Genomic DNA, 14,173 nt, shown 5'->3' with positions numbered 1-14,173 from the left:
GAATTTTGGTGGCGATTAGTTCTTATTAAGCCAAAGGCTAATTATTCCTCTGAAAGAAAGTGAGATAGTGTGGTCTTCATTTGATGTGTTTAGTATACCAGAACATTTGGCCCATGTATGGCCATGGATTGGCAATTCCAAGAGTATTTCTTAAAGGGGCTGAAAAAACCATTACAACATCAATTACTGAGCTTGTATTAGACACATTTACCCCAGTTGTGGAATCTGAGCTTTGGGAATATTTTGATATGGAAAGGCATCCTAAAGAATTTGAAGAATCAAAGGAGTAGAGAGGATAGTAGGATAGAGAAGGTCCAATAGGAAATGAAGAGCCTCACAATGTCACTCACCTAGGACAATCAAATGGTGGCATCTGGTAAAACATTGTTGGATTGGGGAATTGCAAAATAGAGGATCTGAAGGTGTTTTTTGTCATTTAAAGGTACTGCTGTAAATGATTTGTCCACTAGTTGACTGATGACGCTTGTTAGGGCTCTAGCTCTATCCATTCTTCCTCAGCTTGAAACATCTATAGGGAATTCACTCAAGATTTGCTTTTTGTCAAAACACTTTTCAGCTAGCTAACATAGAAAAATGGGTGTACTTTCACACTTACTTCACCATTTTACTGATATATTCCAAGATTCATAGGAATGCCTAGGAGACAGGTCACTTTTCCCATCTTTTATAAAGAACATGCTAATTGTATATACTGGAAATATCACTTTCACATAAACCAAGTCACCAACCTTTTATAAAGAGTTCAATGCTCTTCAACATACTTCTTTGGTCTTCAGCTGCTTTTACAAATTTCTCTTCCATACATTTAGAATTTCATCCAAATGGATAAAATCTTTGCCTTGCCATGCATTTATATCCTTGAGATCCAAGTAAACTAGGAAATTCTTGTCATAACAAGAAGCAAGGAGCAGTTGAGGGTGGGAACCAGCATTTTCCCTTCCATATGAAGAATGTGGTGCTCAAAAACAAGACAACTTTTTAATTGACGTCCTTCAGCTTCCTGCTTGCAATAAGTTAATCTCAAGCACTTGGCCCTTGCTTCCAATCATTCAATTAAGATCGATCAATAGAGATATATGGATTTTAGTGTTCTTTTTCATGTTCGCCCTCTGTGTCAAGTGTTCTACACTTCATCACATATGCTTTGCTCACAGCTGACATTATACTACTCCATCTTCGGATCCAGTACTCATCGCTATGGCTGATGGGGCGGCACAGAAGGAATTGAGTTTGGCGATGGCAATTGTGTGCACAAGACTCTGGCATGGTGAAGTGTTCGATGGTCCCCAAGTGATGTATGACTATGGAGATGGTCAGCATATCTGGGCACCAGCTCATGGCACCACACGCAAGGCGCCAACACAGGTGAGCTCGAACTTGTTCACGAGTTCTTCCTTGTTCTTTTCGCAGATATAATGTATGGACTATCCAAATGAAGAGTTAACCCAAATGAGAAGATTCGGAGGACCAAACAAGTTCGCAAGATCAACTCACCTTTAGCTCCAGTGAGTTATACACTGGGCAGCAGAAGCAAAAGGACAATTTTTCGTCACTCCAGTTGGCAAATTCGTGGGGCTCTGCTACACTAACTCAGTACTTCAGAGGCATCGGAATGTATCTGGACCTGCTCCAGCTTTAACAAACTAGAGCTCAATGTGGTTTAAGCTTGTTTGATCGTTGATCATGTCCGACAATTTTATAAGTATGACATGGACTTTGACCTCCTCGAAATGTGCCGTAGTGATAACACTCATGCCTCGCGAGTCGATAGACGCGAGCCTCTCCATCTCCGTTGAAAAAATTATCCGTTTACTGATTTGGCTTTGGTGAATCCAGGAAAGCTGCGAGGAGAGTGAATGCCTCTCTTTCAAGTGAATGCCAAGGTTGCTACACTTGCTCTGTGAGCACCAATGAATGGATCGAGGACTACAAATCCATGCCCTATTTTACGTAGCTTTCATGAAAACATATCGGTTCATACCATGATCTCATCCCATTTGCGAGCCCGTGGCCAGCTTCGAGCTGCGCAGCGTAACTGACTACCTTTGTGCTATAATCCCCACTTCTGTAAGAGCATCCTGACGACCCACTGCGGTGCTGATGGTGCCGAAGCTGGCCAGCTTGTCCGGAAACCAATCTGCAATGGCTGACCTCCTGGGCTCTTAAAATTGTCGCTGCATTCACAAAGGTACACCAGATTGGCGGCACGAGGCAAAACGTTCGGCGAGCGAGCTCAGTGAGGAAATGATCAATCACCTATATGGCATCACATCATTCAGCTGAAAAGAACTCTCGAGCTTACTAGATGAAATATAGAGCGCAGCAACCATGGCAAAATTTGACTTCCAAGTGAGAGGCGCTGAAAAAACACAAGCTTACCAGTCCCGAATTAGGATTACCCGAAGACATGCTCCTCTCGGCCGAAGTAAGGTACGCATCGTGTCAAACGTGGCTGGTCGATTATGTCACCCACCAAGTTGGTCGTCTATGATGGACAGACCAACTTGGGATAGCGCATTGCCGGCCTGTCCAAAGAGCGATGTGATGGAGTACTGCTCCATGGACTTCACCTGGTACCACGAGTCCATCACCACATTGTTTTTGTCTGTTCCAGAGAATGCCACATTTATCTGTAAGTGAAGAGACAAAGAGCCACAAAGGAGTAAGGACGGATGGTTCTTCTATCTCGGACGAAAAGACACAAAACTTACGGCAAATCGGCACGGATCAGCGCCTTTTACCGACGCAATTGTCGACGATGGATCCAGACAAGTCGACTCTGACGTCGAACAGGCGCCTTGGAAGCACGAAGCGCTCGTCTTTCCACCACAAGATGCACATTTATCGTCCTTCCTGAAGAAAGAAACATAAACACACACAAGAGTCTAAGCAAAGGTGATTCTTACCAAAGCAAATTCTTGAGCACTCCTTTCTTGAGCTCAATCACGAGTGTGTAGATCGGTATTCTCCCCTGCTTACAAAACAAAGCGTGACTCCTATTTCCGCTAAAACTCTTTTCGTGAACTTACATAAGGAATAAGGAAGTATTTTGGCGTCGAGACAATTGTGGGGTTCCCAGCATAAGCAACCACAGTAGCATTCCCAGGAAACTGGAACAAAAAAAAACAAAATCTGATAAGAAAGTCCAAGTAAAGTTTTTTTTACTGTGTTCTTCGATCGTGGAAGTTTGATAGATTACGGCAGTGAGAAGATCCAGGTAGCTCGCATTGTTCGTCCGCAGCATCGAGATTTGATCCAGCAGAGGCCTGAACACGGCAACCCGGGAATTCGCCGGCATTTTCTGCCCAACACAACAAACCAAAGAAAGCTCGATCAAACTCAAACGCACGAATTCTCAGACAACACTCACAGCGACGAGCGCGTTGTCGCAAGGCGAGAGCTGATTGAGCGACGGATCCGAGTTGTTGTACCAGACCGAGGGTGCGCCAGTGTACCCTACCGCAATGCTGATCGAATCCTTGCCCCCGACAGGAAGCAACTGGCGGCACGGATTGAATACCGGATTTTTGTCCGCGGCATCGACGAGAGTCATCGCGATCGGCAGGAGAGCCAGCAGCAGCAGTAGTGCCATCGCTTTTCTCCTCTAGGGCTCTTTTTCCCGCTCATTGGTTTAAACTATAACATTAGGGTTCTTGGCTGCTAGAACATGGGGTTTTCCTAACCAATATACTGTCGCTCGGTCTCCGCGATTGCTCCAGAAATCTTGAAGCTCCCAATGTGTTGCGGATTGGGTAAATACAGAAGCTTCTTGGACGGAGCTCGTCAAAGGCCGTAGAGATGGAGGAGATGTGGCGGCGTTGGGAGGCCGCCAGCCACAATCGCAGTGCTCCGCCGGGCGGGGGAAGAATGTGGAAGCTGGACCAAACTTTGGTTCAGCCCCCCATCTCTCTTCTCTCGTGAATCCAATCGGGTCTCTTTGTTTCCTCCAGGGATTGTGCACGGCCACCACTTTGCGGCTGGCCTTCTTGGCATCTTCCAGGATACGACCACCGTGGAAAACCCCGACGTCATCCTTGGAACGCTCTACACCATCACTCTCATCCCTCTCTTCAGTCCAGCTAATGGCGAAGGTTGGCTCTTTTTTCTCGTTGTTTCATTCTCGTCTCGATCGGGAGCTCATGAATCTTTGTTCGCAGTTAGAACTTTTGCTCTCTACTCGCTTATCTGTAGGCACGTCAAAGCAAACACGATCCAAAACCAGCATCACACCGACTTGAAACTCACGACTTAGCCAGTAGCTCCAAACTCTCTGGCTTTCAAGGTGAGAAAGGTGAGAACACTCTTGGAGAACAACTCCCATCCCCAGAAGATCTTGCTCTTTCGGGAACGAGCGCGATCATGAAACTTAACGCAGCATTTTTTATTTTTCGCAGAAGCTGTCCTGCTCATTTTGGTGATCCTGTTTCGTATGCAACGATTTGGAACCGGCATTTTTACTCCCGTCTGGTTCCTCTCCATTGGCTTGATCGGGCTTTACAATATTTTCAGGCACGATCTTCCTGGCACTCTCGCCGCTCACTTTCATTCGCTACTTCCACAGGAGTGAAGTGAATGGATGGGTCGCTCTTGGAGGAATTATGCTCTCCATCACTGGTAAACGATGTTCTTCTTTCGTTTTTACGCTGTCGCTCATGCAAGGAATTGACGTTGCAGGCGCAGAGGCATTGTTTGCAAACCTCGACCGTTTCTCTGCTCTCTCCATTCAGGCAACGATTTTCCTTGTAACGAGAAAGAGAAAAGATTATAGAATGGTACACAGAGATTTCTTATGAGAAACTTTTGCTGTTTACTTTTCCTTGCCTCGCAGCTTACATGGGGCAGGATGTGTGAGCGAGTAGCCGACGCCTTCTATAACTCTCTCCCAGATACTACGATTTTCTCAAAGCTTGTGGACAGAAACTTCTCTTTTTCCTTGTTAAACAGAACCTCTATACTGGCCAATGTTTGTGATTTCCACCACAGCAGCAATCATTGCGAGCCAAGCAACAATCTTGGCAACTTGGCTGAAGTGGGAAAGCCCTGGGTGAAATACCATATACAAGAACATCATTTTGGGATCATGAATTTCATGAACTGGAAATGAATACTTGTGCCACTAAGGTTTTTCCAGTTTAATTCCCTCTTGGGCCTATTGGGCTATATTGCTCTTTGTTTTGCATTCAATTCGGGCCTTAACTTAAGTTTCATTTTGTTATAGTTGGTGGGATACTCACTATATGTTAAACCACTAGTATGCTAAAATTGTGCTAAATACTATTTGATATTGAACTTTTGTTTTATAGTGTAAGAACTTTAAATTTCAATTTCAAATTCAAATGTGTTACATTTGGTATCAGGGGAATTATTTTAATATTTAACTTTTGTCAGAGTTTCTAACTTTAGTTGTATACGTCTAATAGATCTATTAGACTTTTATAATAAATTTGAAACAATTTATGTAAGATTAGTTGAATTGCATTATTTGGTAAGATTGTTGTATACACGTTTAATTATTGATAGAAGCATGCATATAGTTAGTGAGGTGGTAAAATGGAACAATGACGATAATGCTAAGATCTCAACTTAATATCATGGAGGTTCCCAACATTAACAAGTGTAAATTAATAACATGTTTCTCATCATTGTATTAAGTATATTTGACTAAATAATAACTTATGATTTCCTTTCTTAGTGCCTTTCCAGTCTAAGTGCATATATGATGACTAGTTTCTCAACTAGCTTGGGTAGAAATTGATGATGGGTTTAGTAATGCCGACTTACTGCCATCGTGATAATAAAAAAAAAACATCTAAAAGGAATCACTAATAAATAACTTTCAATACCCACAATCACATTTGCGACATAAAACTATTCTATATATATATTAGCATTAAGATGATGGACAATATTGAAGTTATAGATAAATACATCTTTGAGATATTAAATTATTAAGCAACAAACTTTTATATAAGAATACAAAAATTTTGTTACAAATATGACTATAGGTTTTGAAAGTTACCTTTCAGCAAGTCTTTGCAAATATTCTTCTTTACTACTATGACGGCAGAAAGTTAGTATTGTTGAACCTTTTATCAGTCTCTGGCCAAGTTAGTTGAGAAACTAATCATCATATATACATTTAGATTGGAGGGGCATTAAGGAAGGAAACCCTAAGTTGTCATTTAATTGGGGGTGGTTCAAAGTTGAGTTGAGCTCATAAGTTGAACTCAACTCAACACAAGCCAACACAAGTCAATGCAGTCAACTAAAGTCTTGTAAAAGAAATCTAAATTGAAGAAATGAAAGGTTCTAATAAACTTTAAAATATTGAAACATGTAAGTATCTGGGTCAAAAATTTCTACTAGAATGACTCATTTAAAAAAGACAAAGTGAGCTAAAATTTATCTTTTCTAAAGATATATTATTTTACTGACTACTATTACAGTTGTTATATTTTTATTTGATTATATCATATTTTAGCTAATTTTACAGCTATCATATATTTATATATTATTCCTTTATTGAAAGTTTTTTCTAAGGTTCTTGAGAAGATGGGAAGTAAGGAAAATATAAAATTTGTGAGTAAAAGTTGTAACACAAAAGAATGTGAGAATGTTAACTTTAGTGCACAACCACAATTTCCATATTACACTTCTGGTTCTTATTACTCATATAGAAATATAGATATCACTGTCACTATTGATAAAAATACTTATTACTTCTAAAACAATAGTTTAGAGCAAGAGAAATGAAGAAATGAATAGTACTACAAAAAGCATCAAGAAATTTACTCTATAAAACTTTTCATGATATTTAATTTATATATTAATTTATATTAAAAACTCTATTGCCTGCCTATATTGCAAATCCTCATATATGAAAAGACTAAGGTATAATTTTGCAGTGAATCCCCAATAAGAATTTTCAGGAGTTATTTATGAATAATAATAAAAGAAATCAGAATCTTTTGAAAGACTCAAAAGTAATATCACATCAAAGAATCAACTTTATCTACATTTCCAAGATTTAAAGGCAGTCTCACCTGAAAGAATGGAAGTATGCTAATATGCCCTACTATTATAATATGATCTATTTCTCTATATCCTATACCTAAAGAAAATTGATATATGTAGCGAACTATATGCCCAAGAAAGTTCCCATGCAATTGCATAAAAGTGCATTTACTCTCCTTAACATATAACTTGTGTTCCTACAACTTTTAAAACATTAATTCTAAATGTTTTAAATGGTACTCCAATGTTTCACTAAAGACTAGAATATTGTCATTATATAAAACAACAAATGTGTCTAAATAATTTTTAAATATTTTATTTATTAAGGCATTACATAACCCGAACAGCATAACCATGAATTTATAGGATCTATAACAAGTTTTAAAGGTTGTCTTCTCCATATTTTGATCTATTAACTGTATTTGATGATACTCAAACCATAAATCCAATCACATAAAATACTTAGCTTTTAAAAGTTGGTCAAATAAGTCATCAATGAGAGGTAATAAATAACTATTTTTGACTGTAATCATGTTGATAATTGATACACATCCTCATGGTACCATCCTTTTTCATAGCAAAAAAGACCAGTGCTCAGCAAATATAATATTTATCAAGAAGCTCCATGAGTTACTCTTTTGAGTTCAGCTATCTCCTTGATGTTCAAATGATATGAAACCTTTATAGGCAATTTAGAGCCCAAAACAATTTCAATCTGATGATTAATTTCATGGCTAGAAGGTAGCTCTAGTGGTACATCTTTCAAGAAGATATCCTAATTCCTCACCAACAATTTGAGGATTTCTTTTAGTATAGGATCAACCCCATCACCAATTCAAATCTAATCACAATCACTTTTAGCTACTATCATTTAAACCCAAAAAGTCCAATATCCCTTTTTAGTTGCTTTTTAAGTTACTCTCGTTGTCAAGAACTTAGCATCCCAATCCTTGGAAGAGTGCTTTTACAATTAAAAAGATACATTAGGATGTCCTTTTAATCTTAATGTGATATGAATTTGTCTAGCACTATATATCCCTTTGATATATTTGTTGAAGAAATCCATTTGAAAGTTTGGTATCTTCAACGCTACTAAATTTAATCTTTCTTTCCACTTGGATATCTTTATTAGTACATCATGTATAAATTTTCTAGCTATTTGCCCACTTTTTGCAAACCAAAAGTGTATGGGAGACATTTGTTGCTCAACTTTTAATCCTAACAACCTGACTAAATCTTTGGATATCACGTTGTGCATAGCTCTTGTGTACGCATTAAGTGTTTGTAGACAAAGTTTATGATTCATGAATTTCACAAGTTGTTACTGCTTATACTTACTAGAAGGAAGAATAGAGGGCCTAGGATCAAAAGAAGTTACTGGTGGTTGCCAACCACCACCTTTATTAACTTTTGCTTATGAGCCTCCAAAGTAGAACTTTCCTTCCATCCTTTATTTATCACCTTGTTTATTCCTAGAGATTTTATTCTTGTCCAAAGTACTAACATATGGTTGTTAATACTATTTTATGAATGAGTGATTTAAGGCAACTTGTTGTGTTGCCTTCGTACACTATAGGTATGTTTTTTGTTTAAATTTTAAAACCTCATTGTGAGAAAAACTTTCAAGGAATAACTTCGAGCATCTTCATCACTTATATTTGTAATTATAATGTGTTTTTGAGCAAATGCATTAGCATAATGTATAAAGTTCTCAAATTACTTTAACTACTACTCTCTATACGTTCTATATGGAATCTTAGACCAAGATCATCTAGCAAGTACTCCTTGGATACAAGATTGCATCTTAATTTAACTTTTAGTCTACCTTTTTTAGCACATACCTAGCGCCATTAAGTTTAGGCATAATTAGTGAGAAAGGATTGCACACATGTAATCTTCATATGATCATCTACATTTGCCACTATGAAATAATTTTCCATATCATAGATCTAATCTTTTAGAACTTGATAGTTCTGCATACTTTAAAGGTTTAAACTTTTGAAACTCATGCAATTGGGGGTGGTTATAAAATTTCATTATCCTGAAAACTTGAAGAAGAGTCTAGATGCTTAAGTTTAGTTGCTTTAAGTACCTCTACTTCTTTCTTTCTCTTTTTATTCTCCTTCTTTAATTTATAGATTTAATTCTCAATCTTAATAATATGTTATGGTGTAGCATTAGGCCCAAACTATTCCTCTCTTGACTCAACTTCAACTCCTTTTTACAACATCTCCAACGGGATTTTCCTCTTCATGATTAGTTCATCTATAATCCTTCAACACTTACTAGATAATAACTTACTATGCCTGCTAAACACCCTCATTATCATACCCTATGTGTTGGTCTTATTGTGGTTCCATATGCTATTTATAGTAAGTGTTTGGATCTGCAAGTGAGGCATATTCATTTATTATAAAAAGTGTCTTGAACACAATAGTATTGTTCTTATTAGTAGATGGTTTGAGTTTGATTGTTCAATTGCAATCGCATAGCATCAAGCAATTCTACCAACTGCTTTAAGTGAGATTCCCTAGAATATTATAAAGTTGTGAGGAGATGTTCTTCTTCCTCATTTTCTAGAGCAAAGGAGTTCACATAAAAAGTATGTTTAAGCAAAATTTTAAAGAATGAGAGAGTGTTTTCCCCACTGTTGAGAGGCATTCCTTTCAACATCTGGCAACTCTATTAGGGAGGATTGCTTTCTATCTAATCCTCCTCTTGGTTTTTTCGTTTTTCTTGGGGTTTTGGAGCAAATGCTTGAGAAATATGAATTTTGGTGATGGTGTTGATATTGAAGAGATCTTATAAGCAAGGAGGAATGTTTCCATCTGAAAAATTCTAAGTACCATGCTTAAATGTTAAAGATTTTTTGAGTTTTCTTTCTTTTAGGACAAAATAAGTCAATTTTCTTCTTTTCATGGCTCATTGGGGAATCAATTTGAGAAATGATGATTATGGGTTTGTAGATCTTGTTGAGGTATGTGGTTTAATATTAAGAATTTTTGGATTTAATGCAAGAATCAACACATGTATCTTCCATTTCTTCGTAGTGTGCATAACAGTAACTTTAGAAGCTTGGCATGAGTTGGATACACCACCATTTCAATAATTTTTTGGGCTCTTTGGATAAATTTACTCATGAGCTTTATTTACAGGGTTTGTATGCGAGATTTGAGTCAATTTGGAATGACTTAGAGCAATTTTTCAAGTTTATTTATTTTGAGTGTAGGGAAAGGTTTTTGAGCTTCTTACCTTTTTCAGCTCCTAAAAGGAAATTTCCAATCTTTTTCTACATGGAGCTATAGAGGAGGTGAAAAGTTTTTTCCCAAGCCCAAGAATGTAATTTTAGGAGTTTTATGCTTTAAGATTTGTTATATTTTTCTTTTGAGGTAAGTACTTGCCATGGTTGAAAGAATTGAGTGAATCTTTTTGAGTTTTTTGTGAAGGTTACTTCTAGAAAAAAATTCCGCATAATCCTAAGTTTCATTTGCATTTAATCCCATCAATTTTCCTACTCTAGATCAGGAGTTTGAACATATTTTTTTCCAAGGTGTTTTCTTGTTTAGGTTGTGAAAAAAGATTTTATTCTTTCTTTGATTTTGCCACAAATATTTTATTATAAACTTTGTTTCAAAGCTCAGAAAAGTGTTTATGTGTAAGTACCCCTTCCACTTTATTTGTTTCAACTTGGTTTGAGCGGCATTTGGTCAAGAGGAGATAAATTCCTAAGTATAGAGCAAGTGTTAAGGCATTTATGAGCATTTTCTTGTGTGTCTTAAAGCTTGTGGCAGGTGTTTTACCACCACAAACAGTTTATCCCACAACTAGGCATTTGCTACACCTTACACAAGGAGTACAGAAAAGTGGCTAGTTCTTGGTTCTCTCTTAGCTCCTCGTGTTAGTGGACAGTTCTCCAAACTTAAGTAAAAGTTGGATTGTTTCTTCACTTTTCTCACTATGCACACATGGTTTTAGAGATCCCATTACATCACTTTATTCATCATCACCAGAAGCAATAGATACAACAAGAAGTAGAAAAATCTAACATACTAAACTTAATGAAATATCTCGATGCAACAAGTATAGGTAACATTAGGACACTTAGCAACTAATTTCTGAGAGCCAATTAAACCTGATGCAGACAGGAGACTAGACATGGGAAGATGTTTTACCCAATCCCACATTCCTATAACAACAAAACACAGTGATCCCAACAGATGCCCTCAAAGCCTACAATTCTATTCTTCTTTCACGATGAGCACACATGCTACCAATGACTTTGACCTTATTCAAAGGATATCAGATCCCCTCCACTATCACTTCATTACAATCGGCCATCACTGTCTTCCACCATTCATCTATTAGGCTGCCATATTCCATCATTCTTGCAATTACCATTCCCATGCAACATATTATTTTTATCACTTCATTCTTTTGGAACTTTAAGAGCAATTGAGCTATGTTTGAGGCACTTTCCAAAGGTGAGAAGGCCTTAAGTTGAAGTCCAAGTAAGTGGTTTTCCTACTTAGTTTCATATTTCCATCTTCTTTTTTCTATTTTTCTTTTGTTTTTCTCTTTTTCTTTTCTTTTCTTTTCTTTATTTCATTTTCACTTTTCTTTTTTCCACTTTGTCTCCTTTGTTCTACTATCTATTTTTGTTATCAATTTTTCCCATGTGGTTTCCCCTTGACTCTAGAACTCCATACTCGCTTTCTTCTTTTTCTCTTTTCTTTGTTTTTCTTTAGTCTCTTCTCCTTGTAGTAGTTGCCAACACAAGGCATCACCTTGAAGTTTTCACCAGCACTTTGGCCATAGGTTCTTACACATGACAGAGCTAGTGCATTCCCTTTGGCTGCAGAGCTTAGAGTGAGATTCCCTAGAATATTTCATTGTTAGAATATTCTAGGGGCATGAGAAGATGCTAGGGCACAAAGGTATATTCCCCTTCTTCCCCTTTTTCTAGAGCAAGGGAGTCACACAAGAGATATATTTGAGTAGGATTTTAGAGTGATGTGGGTGGGGGTGATGTGGGGGTTTTAAATGTATAGTAGGGATAATGGGCTTCATTCTTTAGCTTTATACTTGAGAGTTTAGCTCTGTCTTTTTGTTTAGTGGCCTAAGATTCTAAAATTTGGGTTTTTCTCTATTGCATCTGGACACGTGGCCAAGGGTTTATGTTTCACTCTATAGTTATTTTATGGAAAATCACGATAGAGTAAAGGGTGATAACCATGTTCGCTATATTTTTATATCAAAGCATAAGTCTTAGTGAGTACTATTCAATGAGATTGGGCAACTAGTATCATTATATATGCAAAGATGGAAACAATGATTTGAGTGGGTACACATTTTAGGTGTTATGACTTTGCTTGTGTCCCTTGAGTATGGATTTTAGTTACCAATTTATACATTGGAAGAAGGTAAAAATACTACATATAAAAACTAAGTATATAAATAGAAAAACTCATATGTATATGAATTTTCTTATTTTAAAGGTTTGTTAGTTTAGAAAAAATATATAGAAGATAATTTTATATATTATACATATTTAGAATGATAAAAAAACTCAAATGAAGAACTTATATTCTTCCTAATCACAATAAGTGAGAAGCATGCCTTTTAGGAATGATAATATAGGTAGAGAACTTGTGCTCTAATAAAGTTAATTAAAATTTTAGAAGGACTATAAATTATCTAATCATTGATATTAGGATATTTAAATAAAATTTATTTCACAGTTAAAATATTTTAAATTAAATATATTTTATTTTCAAAAGAGAATCTTGAATTTTGAAAAAAAATTAATACATATAACATCTTCTTACTCATTGTGTTCCAAAAACAAAATATGAATATATCTAAATTCTTAGATTAATAATACTTATCAAGAAATATATACTTTTGTAATATATAGAATCTTATGAATTTTATTTCTGAAATAAAGTTATTTTTAAGAAAAAATATCACTATTAAAATACCTCTTCTTTAAAACCTTAGATTTTTAGAGACTCCTCCTTGAAATGTATTGATAGTTGCTATACTTTTATATCATTGGCATTTATACACTTGCTAGTTAGCAACTGTATTAGCATTCAAACAAACTAAGTAGCAAGTTGGGTTAATTATATTCTAGTTGAGATTGTTCAGTAGGGGTTGAGTTTTTTCTTTTCTTGAAAAGTGATTTTAGTCATGGACTATGCTAGTTTAGCAAGAGTTAGTGATTGATAAGAGTCTTGGATCTTTGTTGGATTTAAATTAGAATTATATTGATTATTGATGAATCTTATTGCTCTTATTATAAAGTGAGTTAAGTTTATAAGATGATGTTCCTAAAATAGATTACTATACTATAAATAGGCTATTAGAATTGTTTATATGGTCATGCACTTTTAATAGAATAAACCTAGGTTTGGTTTATTTACTTATGAAGGTTGGGGCCTTTGGCTTCTCTCTCTATGTCACTTGCAAGCAAAGGCATATCATCTTTTGTAAGCTGAGTGACACCTAGAGTAGTAAGGGTGATTAACTTTGTTGAACATTTCCTTGTCAGTGATGGCTGAAAAGTGTTTAAGCTATAGCATATTTGCGTTAAATAGAGAGATTGCCCCTTAACTCATTTAAGTTGGTGTATTTCTCATAAAGTATAAATACTGTGAATTTTTTTTAGAGTTGTTTTTTCTTGGTGGTAGTCTAGATTAAAGTATGCATCGACAAGGATGTTGACCTTCTCTAAGGGGGGAAAAGTGTTGTAAATGTGACTATGGGTATCGAGAGTTATATATCAGTGAGTTCTTTCCTTACTGCCATAACAACAAGAAGTTAGTATTATTGAATTTATCATCAATCTTCGCCTGAGCTAGTTGAGAAACCAGTTATCACATATGCACTTAGATTGAAAGGGCACTAAAGAAGGAAATCCTAAATTGTTATTTTGTCAAATATACTTATACAATGATGAGAAACTTATATTGTTAGCTTGCACTTGCTAGAACCTTATTGTTGCAATAATAAGCTTGATCCCTCAATACTTGCTAAATAATAGTTTATTGTATTTGCCAAACACCCTCGTTATTATGCCCCATGTATTGATTCCATTTGCTCCTATTTACTATTTATTAAAAGTATCTAAATTTACTAG

The sequence above is a fragment of the Selaginella moellendorffii genome, unplaced genomic scaffold (assembly GCF_000143415.4).
Source record: "Selaginella moellendorffii unplaced genomic scaffold, v1.0 SELMOscaffold_39, whole genome shotgun sequence".
In the NCBI taxonomy this organism is placed as follows: Eukaryota; Viridiplantae; Streptophyta; class Lycopodiopsida; order Selaginellales; family Selaginellaceae; genus Selaginella; species Selaginella moellendorffii.
This window is presented reverse-complemented; position numbering follows the sequence as displayed.